The following is a 12,054-nucleotide window of genomic DNA, read 5'->3' as shown; positions in this document are numbered from 1 at the left end:
GATATTGCCATCCTTATGGGGACATTTTGTCCCCATAAGGTAGGGTTTACCAGGCCACACATCACACACACACACACACACACACACACACACACACACACACACACACACACACACACACACACACACACACACACACACACACACACACACACACACACACACTCACTCACACACACTTTTTCTCTCTTTCTCAAACACACACACACACACACACACACACACACTCAAACAAACACACTCAGACACACTTTTTCTCTCTTTCTCAAACACACACACACACACACACAGAAAAACACTCACACAAACAAACACTCACACATGCACACACACACACACACTCTCACTCACATTCACACAAACACACACACAAACTCTCTCTCTATCACACACACACACACACACACACACAAACACAGTCAAACAAACAAACACACTCACTCAAACAAACACACTCACACTGATTAACACTCTCACTCACACACACTTTTTCTCTCTTTCTCAAACACACACACACACACACACACACACACACACACACACACACACACACACACACTCACACACACACACACACACACACACACACACACACACACACACACTCAATCACTCAAACAAACACACTCAGACACACTTTTTCTCTCTTTCTCAAACACACACACACACACACACAGAAAAACACTCACACAAGCACTCTCACTCACACAAACAAACACTCACACATGCACACACACACACTCTCACTCACACAAACACACACACAAACTCTCTCTCTATCACACACACACACACACATGTAGTGTTTCCATGTTTTATGGGGACTTTCCATAGACATAATGATTTTTATACTGTACAAACTGTATATTATATTCCCTTACATTAACCCTACCCCTAAACCTACCCATCACACACACACACACACACACACACACACACACACACACACACACACACACACACACACACACACACACACACACACACACACACACACACACACACACACACACACACACACACACACACACACACACACACTGCCCCTACCCCTAAACCTGCCCATCACAGAAAACTTTCTGCATTTTTACATTTTCAAAAAACATCACTTAGTATGATTTATAAGCTGTTTTCCTCATGGGGACCAAAAAATGTCCCCACACGAACAAGGATTTCAGATATTGCCATCCTTATGGGGACATTTTGTCCCCATAAGGTAGGGTTTACCAGGCCACACATCACACACACACACACACACACACACTCACTCTACTTGTAATGAGTTACTTGTTACATCAAAAAGTAATCTGATTCTATATTGCGTTACTTGTAATGAGTTACCCCCAACATTGGTCATCATAACCTCCCTAACCATTACCTGCCCCTAAAATCTGATGGATATGATGGTTTGAAGAGATGAAGTAACCATACAACAGAACTCTAATATGTGATTGGTTGAGAGAATGTTGTCCCAGGACCAACCTGGATTCAGGAACATGTCCTACTTACTAACATCACACAGTTCTCATGCTTTTGCTAAATACAGTTTTTTACAATTGCTAACACACAATTTTGCAAACTATGCTGGTTTTATCAAAATACTTAACACAATTCACAAAACCACACACCCAAACTGCAAAATACCTCATATCTCCTGCAAAATGAAGCACTGCAACCAAAACTAAATATAGCATTATCAAAATCAAACTTTTGCACGAAATGGTACACACTTCATTTATATTACCAGATTTTTGTCTAACCAACTACACACTGTTGGGCATAATGAAAAGCACTCTCATCTTTAGTATGCTTTGCCATAATACTAAAATAGTTTAAATTGTAGAAAATTCTTCAGATTGTTCACATGACAGAAATATTTGCAGATACACATGCTGTTGAAACATTATTTTTTTTATTTTTCACCAAACAAGTCAGTGCAACATTTGCACAGCAGATATATTTACATTGGCCTGAACAAAAATATGCTCAGTAAACACAGTAAACTGAAAAACAAAATTGCAGAAAAAATAAATATATAAAAAAAGAGGCAAGAAAAATAATTAGGCAGCATCTTGCCGCACAGCTGGGTCAGGCCACATCACAGGCCACATCACAGGCAATATCTTCCCTTGCCAGACATCGAGGGAAGAAGCGCCTTGAGTTCCTTATCCATCCCTGAATCACACCCACATCAATCCCCTCACGCCTCTTCCATAGCCTGCACAAGAGGCATGCGCACAAAGGGCTGCCGGTCGTATACCTTCCACCGCCATGCTGAAAATAACTCTTCTAGGGGCTCCTACTCTTCCTCTTCTTCCTTCTCTTCCTCCTCTTCCTCCTCCTCCTCTTCCTCCTTCTCTTCTTCCTCCTTCTCTTCCTCCTCCTCCTCCTTCTCTTCCTCCTCTTCCTCCTCCTTCTCTTCCTCCTCTTCCTCCTCCTTCTCTTCCTCCTCTTTCTCTTCTTCCTCCTCTTCCTCCCCCTCCTCCTCCTTCTCTTCTTCCTCCTCCTCTTCTTCCTCCTCTTTCTCTTCCTCCTCCTCTTTCTCTTCCTCCTCCTCCTTCTCTTCCTCCTCCTCCTCCTTCTCTTCCTCCTTCTCTTCCTCCTCCTCCTTCTCTTCCTCCTCTTTCTCTTCCTCCTCCTCCTTCTCTTCCTCCTCCTCCTCCTTCTCTACCTCTTCCTCCTTCTCTTCCTCCTCCTCCTCTTCCTCCTCTTTCTCGTCCTCCTCCTTCTCTTCCTCCTCCTCCCCCTCCTCCTCCTCTTTCTCTTCCTCCTCCTCTTTCTCTTCCTCCTCCTCTTTCTCTTCCTCCTCCTCTTTCTCTTCCTCCTCCTCTTCCTCCTCCTTCTCTTCCTCCTCTTCTTTCTCTTCCTCCTCCTCCTCCTCCTCTTTCTCTTCCTCCTCCTCTTTCTCTTCCTCCTCCTCTTCCTCTTCCTCCTTCTCTTCCTCCTCCTCCTTCTCTTCCTCTTCCTCCTTCTCTTCCTCCTCCTCTTTCTCTTCCTCCTCCTCCTTCTCTTCCTCCTCCTCCTCCTTCTCTACCTCTTCCTCCTTCTCTTCCTCCTCCTCTTTCTCTTCCTCCTCCTCTTTCTCTTCCTCCTCCTCTTCCTCCTCTTCCTCTTCCTGCTCCTCTTTCTCTTCCTCCTCCTCTTTCTCTTCCTCCTCCTTCTCTTCCTACTCTTTCTCTTCCCCCTCCTCCTTCTCTTCCTCGTCCTCCTCCTCTTCCTCCTTCTCTTCCTCCTCCTCTGTCTCTTCCTCTTCCTCCTCCTCTTTCTCTTCCTCCTCCTCCTTCTCTTCCTCCTCCTCTTTCTCTTCCTCCTCATCTTCCTCTTCCTCCTTCTCTTCCTCCTCCTCTTTCTCTTCCTCCTCTTTCTATTCCTCCTCCTCCTTCTCTTCCTCCTTCTCTTCCTCCTTCTCTTCCTCCTCCGCTTCCTCTTCCTCCTCCTCTTCCTCTTTCTCTTCCTCCTCTTTCTCCTCCTCCTCCTCTTCCTCCTTATCATCCTCCTCCTCTTTTTCTTCCTCCTCTTCCTCTTCCTCCTCTTCCTCCTCCTCCTCCTTCTCTTCCTCTTCCTCCTTCTCTTCCTCCCCCTCCTTCTCTTCCTCTTCCTCCTCCTCTTTCTCTTCCTCCTCCTCTTCCTCCTCTTTCTCTTCCTCCTCCTCTTCCTCTTCCTCTTTCTCTTTCTCTTCCTCTTCCTCCTCCTCTTTCTCTTCCTCTTCCTCCTTCTCTTCCTCCTCTTCTTTCTCTTCCTCCTCTTCCTCCTTCTCTTCCTCCTTCTCTTCCTCCTCCTCTTTCTCTTCCTCTTCCTCCTTCTCTTCCTCCTCTTTCTCTTCCTCCTCTTTCTCTTCCTCCTCCTCTTCCAGTTCCTCCTCCTCTTTCTCTTCCTCTTCCTCCTCCTCTTTCTCTTCCTCCTCTTTCTCTTCCTCCTCCTCTTCCTCCTCCTTCTCTTGCTCCTCTTCTTTCTCTTCCTCCTCCTCCTCCTCCTCCTCCTCTTTCTCTTCCTCCTCCTCTTTCTCTTCCTCCTCCTCTTTCTCTTCCTCCTCTTCTTCCTCTTCCTCCTCTTTCTCTTCCTCTTCCTCCTCCTCTTCCTCTTTCTCTTCCTCTTCCTTCTCCTCCTCTTTCTCTTCCTCCTCCTCTTTCTCTTCCTCCTCCTCCTCCTCCTTGTCTTCCTCCTCTTTCTCTTCCTCCTCCTCTTCCTCCTCCTCTTTCTCTTCCTCCTCCTCTTTCTCTTCCTCTTTCTCCTCTTCCTCCTCCTTCTCTTCCTCCTCTTCTTTCTCTTCCTCCTCCTCCTCCTCCTCTTTCTCTTCCTCCTCCTCTTTCTCTTCCTCCTCCTCTTTCTCTTCCTCCTCTTTCTCTTCCTCCTCCTCCTCCTCTTCCTCTTCCTTCTCCTCCTCTTTCTCTTCCTCTTCCTCCTCTTCTTCTCTTCCTCCTCCTCTTTCTCTTCCTCCTCCTCTTTCTCTTCCTCCTCCTCCTCCTCTTTCTCTTCCTCCTCTTTCTATTCCTCCTCTTCTTTCTCTTCCTCCTCCTCCTCTTTCTCTTCCTCCTCCTCTTCCTCCTCCTCCTCTTCTTTCTCTTCCTCCTCCTCTTTCTCTTCCTCCTCCTCCTCCTCCTCTTTCTCTTCCTCCTCCTCTTTCTCTTACTCTTCTTTCTCTTCCTCCTTCTCTTCCTCCTCCTCTTTCTCTTCCTCCTCCTCCTCTTCCTACTCCTCTTCTTTCTCTTCCTCCTCCTCTTCCTCCTCCTCTTTCTCTTCCTCCTCCTCTTTCTCTTCCCCCGCCTCCTCCTCCTCCTTCTCTTCCTCCTCCTCTTTCTCTTCCTCCTCCTCTTCCTTGTCTTCCATTGTTGTTGTAAAAAAAAAGGTGCTCACCTGTGGTCTTTTCATAGTACTTACATCCTGATTGAAGTGTTAACCATTAACCATTGAGGTGTTTGGTCAGCTGGCACATGTATTGGTCAATTAGCTCATGTAGTGTCATTTTAAATGGCAGTGTTTTGAAATGGCAAACATGTGACTTTATGTCAGATTGTTGTGTCTTATGCAGAGAACCGTGTTCAGTGCATTTAAAAAGTGCCATTTTGAATTGCAAAATGTGTGTAAAGCAGAAAATGTGTTTAGACTTTTTGGAGACTTGAGAAGAGGTTTTGCTCTCTGTGTGTCAGTTTAAATAATTGAGCTGTGCATGTCAGTTTAGTGTGTTAGCAATTGGAAAAAAACTGTAAGATGATCCTGAAAGGCAGGAGATGTGAAGTCTAGTGTGATTAATCTGTTAAACTCATCCACCGTAGAGGAAGCTCCACCCGCCACAGGAAGACATGGAGCGTAACCTTCTGTACAAACACAGCGGCTTAGACGAGACCCAGAGTACCTGAGCCACAGCACAGAGACGTTCCAGAAACAACATGTCTACAGGACACAGGTGTAAAGAGTACCTGAGAACCATACTAGAGTAAAAGTACATTGATACCTTACAGCAAAAATTACTCCATTACAAGTTACAAGTCACCAATTCCAATACGACTTGAGTTAGAGAGTCTGATTTTAACAGTATTTTACTCAGACTGAACATAGGCTCAAATATGCACTAGTCCTCGACACCTGTGAGACATGCCAGTGAAAATAAGAAACAGTTGATTTGTAATATGAGAAATCAAGTTTATTTTCTAAAATCTAAATCAAACTGAACACCTAAATATTGTAATAAATAACGGTCAACACAACAGCCTCTTAATCGTCTACAAACTCTCAAGTCTCAGTTCAGCTCAAGTGCACAAAAGCCCATAAACCAATATCCTTCAAAAAGGTCTCATTAATATAGTGGATAAATAAATAATGTTAAGTAAAATTAAATAGTAAAGTCACTGTAAAGTCTTCTTGCCCTGTATGTGCTGGTTTCGCCCTTGTCATGACCTCATCATTACCTCATCTCCTTAATCAAACACCCGCGATTTACAACTACCTTAATGCACTGGCACTCATGTAAAGTAGCCTTGTTTGGTATAACCAGTGTGTGTGAATAAAGGCGAAACACACAGATATAGTTCCTTCACTGTCCTAAGATGGCGATATCGCTTCTTTATAGCAGAAACAATGCATTACTCTTACAAATGTATTGCAGTAAAAGTACATTTACCTATTCAAAAATATAGCCAAGTAGAAAGTAAAAGTTGCTAATATATTTGATACTCTGTAAAACTACAAAGTAGCCAAAAAGATCCTTAAATACAGTAACTAATTACATGTACTGGAATACTTTACAGCACTGCTACAGGAACAGGATTGTTGGTCAGTAAGTGCATTGCGTAACGTATGTGTTCTGAAGCAGCCAATCCAAGATATCCAACACAAACACTCGCTGGTTACATAACTCTATTGTTCTTCTGAAACATCTCTCCTCATCATCATCGTGTCTGTGTGGGCCTTTCATCCTCGGACAGGAAACTCTTCCTGCGGCGACGAGACCTCGACAGTCTCATAATCACTGCATGCTCTCTCACCAAGAGATGTTTAAATATGGAGTTTTTTGCAGTGGTATTCACACATTCTGTGCAATATTTTTGATGGATGTGTTTCACCTCTAATTGCCTGTAGATCATATTTTAATTCCATAATCAACAAATTATGTGTATTACGGTTTACTTATTTTTTTATATTTTGTAAGAAGAACAAAGCAAGCAGTGCGAAGACTGGAGCAGTGATTTGTGGAAGAACAGCGCGTCCGGAGTCAGGAAAACCCGTGGAGGGAAAACACCCTTCATTACTCGCTCCTAACGCAGAGGACACATCTGAGGACACAGTCTCTGCTAGAAGTTGCATCTGTGTTTGCTATGCAGTTTTTATTCGAGTCAGAAATGTGCCACATTCAGTGTAATAAAAGAATCGAGATTTGTTTAGCATACAAGCAGGGGCGTCATGCAAGCCAAAATTCTGGGGGGGCACAATCTGAGGCAATTGTTTTCTGAAGGTTAGACTAGGCTAGCTATCGATAACGTTACACTGACACAACTTAAGTTAATGCTCTGAATTCGCAGCTAATATCAAATCCATAACTTTTTGATCAAGTTCAAATTTCCAGTTTAACCACAAATAATCCCACTACCTTTTAATATCATCCGATAACTAATTCAATGCCGATTTGTTGCTTTGCCCACTTACCACTTCAAGACCATCTGTAAAACATTGCCAGCTCAACGTGCGAGACTAGTGAGTTGTTTGAACATACACAGCAAAGATTCTAGAGCGCTGATTTGATATACAAAGACACCATATTAGGAAAAAGGGGCGGGCTGATGCTGACCGATTTATTACACATCCAGAAGAATCAGGCATGTGATTGGCTAAGGACAAAAAAGCAGGAAAATATACCGAGTTTGTGGTTTTATTAACATTAAATAGATCTCCCAAAAATTTTAATTGTCATCATTTACTCTCTCAAGTTGTTTTAAACATGAATAAGTTTCTTTCTTCTGTTGAAGTTATTTGGAAGAATGTGGGTAACCAAACAGTTGATGTACCCCAGTGATTTACATAGTATATTTTTCGCTATGGAAGTCAATGGGGACCAGCAACTGTCTGGTTACCCACATTCTTCAAAATATCTTCTTTTGTGTTCAGCACAAGAAATAAATTAATATAGGTTTGGAACAACATTACAGTGAATAAATAATTAGGGCTACTGTCTCTTTAAGACCTGTACGCGACGCGTCTAATATACACGCATTTGACAAGCAGATTTCTCTCAATTTTCTCGGTTTGCTTTCAGTTTAGACATAACCAATTTATGTATTTTTAATCCAATTAATCTGGAAAAATCACATCACTGAGAATAAATTTGAGTCTTTATAGGCTCTGGTAATTATGGAGCATAATAGGAATAAAGTTGTGACAAAAAAAATTATCAGGGAGGAAAAATCTGAGGGGACACGTGCCCCCTCACTTTGAATGGGCATGACGCCACTGCATACAAGTATTTTAAAAGCATCTATTCTGTGATCACTGAACTGATTGTCTTGATGAAAACGATACTGGTAAAGACCGTAAATAACCTTGCTTTTCTTCATGCGTGACTTTTCTCCAGAGCGGCTATATACAGGTGCTGGTCATATAATTAGATTTCCATTACACGAGAGTAGATGTTAAAACTTCATGCTGATTTGTACTCGGCTTTCGCCAAGATAATCACCAACTAAGACGTAGCTTTACAGTAACCTATGCTTCTCCATCCATTTACGCTTCTTTCCATCTGGTGACGTGAATCTTCTGTCTGGTGTTAATACAGTGTATAGCGCGTCAGCACACACAACGGCTGCAACCACAGTGCGGTCCCCCCATAACAACCCTCTGGATTGAGCGGAGTAGGGAACATTTCTAGGGTCTTCAAGTGGGCACCTTCCGTCCTCAGTGTTTCGTCGACTAGCCCACGACACCTCAAGAGGGCTCGACAGTGACTCTGGCGTCCCAGAGTCACCCCCCTCCGTCCCCCACTCAACTCAGCCTAGCTTACTGACCTCTACTTCCCTCTTGCTGCTGAGACCTAACCACAATCTCACAATCTCTCCGCAACCCAACCTTACGCGCCAACCCGTTTGACTAAGGCTGTCGAGCCCCACTAGTGCGTTAATATGCAGTTTCAGTGGCAACGGTTCCGTATGGCATACCACCTACCGCAAAACACAATATCTGCCCAACCACCCGTCATTCACTCAATATACACAGGAACGTAATGACTGTAAATACTATACAACCTATACAAATAAACCAACAGTTGCTGCTGAGACCTAACCACAATCTCACAATCTCTCCGCAACCCAACCATACGCGCCAACCCGTTTGACTAAGGCTGTCGAGCCCCACTGGTGCGTTAATATGCAGTTTCAGTGGCAACGGTTCCGTATGGCATACCACCTACCGCAAAACACAATATCTGCCCAACCACCCGTCATTCGCGCAATATACACAGGAACGTAATGACTGTAAATACTATACAACCTATACAAATAAACCAACAGACCTTTCAAGTTTTCAAGAATTCTACGAAACCGTAGCATGGCGGCCTGTACACAGCCAGCTAGAATCTTTCCGTCTCAACCACAGCCAGTTGCTGCTCCTTTCTGCTGCTTCAGATAAGTTCTTTACTGTACGACGCAACTCTTGGCCACTGAATCCGACGTCTCTGAGGAACCGGGTTGTAGAGTGTGCCACAAAACCACGACAACCCACTTCCACTGGATAAACCTGGACTCTCCATCCTTGCTGTTCTGCTTCAGTGGCCAGATGAGCATACCGCAGTTTCTTCCTCTCATATGCCTCATCTACCGCATCCTCCCATGGCGCTGTTAACTCTATCAGTTGAACAATGCGTGCTGATCCAGACCACAAAACAATATCTGGTCGTAGGTTAGTGGTGGCAATCTCAGGTGGAAAAATAAGCCGTTGATCAAGATCAACCAGCATCTTCCAGTCCCTAGCAGCTTCCAGTTGTCCTGGGCGAGAATTGGTGTTAGCACCTTTTCTTGGTGGTTGCTCGCCTGGGCGGAGGAATATTGTCTTCTGCGTGTAATGTTTTGCTAGAACAGGCGGCAATTTATTGGTCATACTACGCTTGCCTTCCAATGCTAAAGCCAAACATCGCAATACTTGGTCATGGCGCCAAGTAAACCGACCCTGGCTAAGAGCCACCTTACATCCTGTCAAAATGTGCCTTAATGTGGCAGGTGATGAACACAAAGGACAAGATGGATCCTCTCCTACCCAGAGGTTTAGGTTCTGCGGTGATGGGAGGACATCATATGTTGACCTAATAAGGAAACTGATCCTACTCTCTTCCATTGACCAAAGGTCTTGCCAGCCCATTTTGCGTTGTTCCACACTCTCCCATCTCATCCACTCTCCCTGCTTGGCCTGGGAAATGGCCTTTATACATCTCATCCTCTCCTCCTGCTTGCGCACCTCGTTGACTACCAGCTTCCTCCTTTGGGCTGGGCCTGCCTTGTACTATTTAGGAGGAGCTAAACTGAGCCCAAAACCCCCTCTTCCATGCTGTACCTGTCCCACGATATCCCCAATTTGAAGGTCAGCCTTTGCCTCTACTACAGATTTCTTTGCTGACCACTTTCTACCAGTTTTTACCACAGGGGCTGTCTCCCTTACACATTTGTCGCGTGACTCTGCTAAAGTCATTTCCAGTCTGACCTTGGCACACTTAAACTCCTTGGTTAAAGCAGAGACTGGCAGCTGCAATACTCCTTTACTATAAAGTCCCACTCTGCTGAGGCAGCGTGGAACTCCCAACCATTTCCTGATGTATGAACTTATTAACACTTCCAGCTTATCCACTGTTGTCAAAGAAACCTCATACACAGTCAGTGGCCACAGCAACCTTGGCAGTAGACCAAACTGAAAGCACCAGAGTTTCAGTTTGCCTGGTAGAGCACAGCTGTTTATGCTCTTCAACCCTTCCACTGCTTGTCGTCTAACTTCTCCCACTCGAACTGTGTCCTTTAGATCCCCATCGTACCATCTCCCTAGACTCTTCACTGGCTTCTGAGAAACTGTTGGTATTGCCTCACCATTAATGAAGAATGTTTTATCTACTACATTGCCTTTAATTATGGAGATGCTCCTTGATTTAGAGGGCTTAAATTGCATTCGTGCCCATTCAATATTATCTGTTAACTTCCCCAATAACCGATTAGTGCAGGCTACCGTTGTAGTCATGGTTGTCATGTCATCCATGTATGCTCTGATTGGAGGTAGTCGCATCCCAGAAGCCAAGCGCTCTCCTCCTACTACCCATTTTGATGCCCTAATGATTACTTCCATTGCCATGGTAAAAGCCAGTGGAGAAATGGTGTATCCTGCCATTATTCCAACCTCTAAGCATTGCCATGTAGTGCTGAATTCTGGAGTTGAGAAACTAAATTGCAAATCTCCAAAATAGGCTTTCACTAAATTTGTTATCGACATCGGTACCCTGAAAAAATCAAATGATGCCCAAAGAAGCTCATGTGGCACTGAACCATATGCATTAGCCAAATCCAGGAATGTCACGTGGAGCTCCTTCCTCTCCTTTTTAGCTGATTGAATTCGTTGCCAGATAACACTGATGTGTTCTAAGCATCCTGAGAACCCTGGAATGCCCGCTTTTTGAACTGAAGTGTCAATGAAGCCATTCTTTAATAGGTAGGTTGACAATCTCTGAGCAATAATGCTGAAGAAAATCTTGTCTTCGACGTTTAATAGTGAAATAGGGCGAAACTGACTGATGCTTGTAGCATCTTTTTCTTTGGGTATAAAGACTCCCCCTGCTCTGCGCCATGCTCTAGGTACAACCTGCTTTTCCCAAGCCACTTTTATCAATTTCCACAGAATTCGTAGAACTCCTGAAGCACTCTTGTACACTCTGTACGGAACTCCATTAGGCCCTGGAGATGATGAAGCCCTTGCCTTTCTCACAACCTGCTCTATCTCTTTCCACTTAGGTGCACAGACCTCCATTTGGTATTCTGGTGGATTGACAGGTGGGATGTCTGACGGAATAGACATAGGCTTATGCCTTTTTGCATCTGTATGTGTTTCCTCCAAATATCTCTCTAGCTCAACCCTAGATGCTTTTAAAGTGCCATTCTTCTCACTGGTGAATAACTTCTTTGCGAATTTGAATGGATCTTTATAGAAATTAGCCCTCGCACGCTCCTTTTTGTAGCGTTTCCGTAGGCGCTCAGCTCTGCGTAATGTTGCAAGCTTATCTTTTATGGCCCTTTGTAAGAGATTGAGTCCCTCCTTCTGACTTTGTTCCGCTCTTTTCCATTGCTTCCTCAGCTGTCTCCTTTCTCTAACTAACCCTTCAATTTTCTGCTGCCGTCTAGACAATCCAGGAGTAGTTTGTACTTTTTCCTTCCTTTTTTCCACACCAAACCTCTCACTTCCATATGCGTAAATGATGTCCCCAAATTTATCCAGCTTCTTTTCAACTGTACCAGTTAATCTTTCTAATGCAAAGCATAGATCTGTGTTTATCGTGTCCCATGCAGTTTTCTCACAAGCTCTTGGCCATCTAACTCCAGGCCT

Source organism: Siphateles boraxobius, unplaced genomic scaffold (genome assembly GCF_051911475.1).
Source record: "Siphateles boraxobius isolate OS27281-9 unplaced genomic scaffold, OSU_SipBor_1 102, whole genome shotgun sequence".
NCBI classification, from domain to species: Eukaryota; Metazoa; Chordata; class Actinopteri; order Cypriniformes; family Leuciscidae; genus Siphateles; species Siphateles boraxobius.
This window is presented reverse-complemented; position numbering follows the sequence as displayed.